General features: G+C 42.1%; 1 long non-coding RNA gene across 1 annotated transcript in view; it reads right to left on the bottom strand.

Annotated features, from left to right (window-relative positions):
• The window catches only part of LOC107639060, a 6,230-nt gene that overhangs the window by 3,796 nt on the left and 1,150 nt on the right, over positions 1 to 1,284 (bottom strand). The window lies entirely within an intron of this gene.

The raw sequence follows: 1,284 nt of genomic DNA, 5'->3' as shown, positions 1-1,284 counted from the left end.
AAAATGGGCACCAACCTGGCGCTGAACGCCCAGAGTTGTGTGCAAGGGCATTTTGCATGCCTAAATTGGTGCAGGGATGTAAATGCCTTGACACCTCAAGATCTGTGGACCTCACAGGATCATCTCAGGATCTGTGGACACCACAGGATCCCCACCTACCTCCACTCACTCTCTTCTCTCTTCTCAATCATCCTCTATTCCCAACAAACACTCTTCCCTATTAACCCTTTACCACTCACATCCATACACCCACTACCTTCAAAATTCAACATCTCTCTCCTACCCAATCCCACCCATATGGCCGAATACACACTCCCATCCATCTCCTCCATATCTTCTTCTTCTATTCTTTCTTCTTTTGCTCGAGGGAGAGCAACATTCTAAGTTTGGTGTGGTAAAAAGCAAAGAATGTTAAATATGTTGGCTCTTGAAAGAATGATGACTAGGAGACATGTTATTTGATAATCTGGAAAATCATAAAAATGTTTCTTGAAGCAAGAAAAAGCAGCAAAGAACAAAGCTTGCAGAAAAAAAAAGTTAGTATGTTTTTAGTAGGATCTAGTTACTTTTAGGGATGTTTTCATTAGTTTTTATGTTAAATTCACATTTCTGGACTTTACTATGAGTTTGTGTGTTTTTCTATGATTTCAGGTATTTTCTGGCTGAAATTGAGGGACTTGAGCAGAAATCAGATTCAGAGGTTGAAAATGGACTGCTGATGCTGTTGGATTCTGACCTCCCTGCACTCAAAATGGATTTTCTGGAGCTACAGAACTCGAAATGGCGCGCTTCCAATTGTGTTGGAAAGTATACATCCAGGGCTTTCCATCAATGTATAATAGTTCATACTTTGGCCAAGAATAGACGACGTAAACTGGCGTTCAACGCCAGCTTTCTACGCAAATCTGGCGTCCAGCGCCAGAAAAGGAGCCAAAACCAGAGTTGAACGCCCAAACTGGCACTAAAACTGGCGTTCAATCCCAAGGAGGACCTCTACACGTGCCACACTCAAGCTCAGCCCAAACACACACCAAGTGGGCCCCGGAAGTGGATTTATGCATCAATTACTTACTCATGTAAACCCTAGTGACTAGTTTATTATAAATAGGACCATTTACTATTGTATTTGGCATCTTTGGATTACCTTATGATCCTTTGATCACGTTTTGGGGACTGGCCATCTCGGCCATACCTGGACCTTCACTTATGTATTTTCAACGGTAGAGTTTCTACACTCCATAGATTAAGGTGTGGAGCTCTGCTGTTCCTCAAAGATTAATGCAA

This window comes from Arachis ipaensis, chromosome B04 (assembly GCF_000816755.2).
Source record: "Arachis ipaensis cultivar K30076 chromosome B04, Araip1.1, whole genome shotgun sequence".
In the NCBI taxonomy this organism is placed as follows: domain Eukaryota; kingdom Viridiplantae; phylum Streptophyta; class Magnoliopsida; order Fabales; family Fabaceae; genus Arachis; species Arachis ipaensis.
This window is presented reverse-complemented; position numbering and strand designations above follow the sequence as displayed.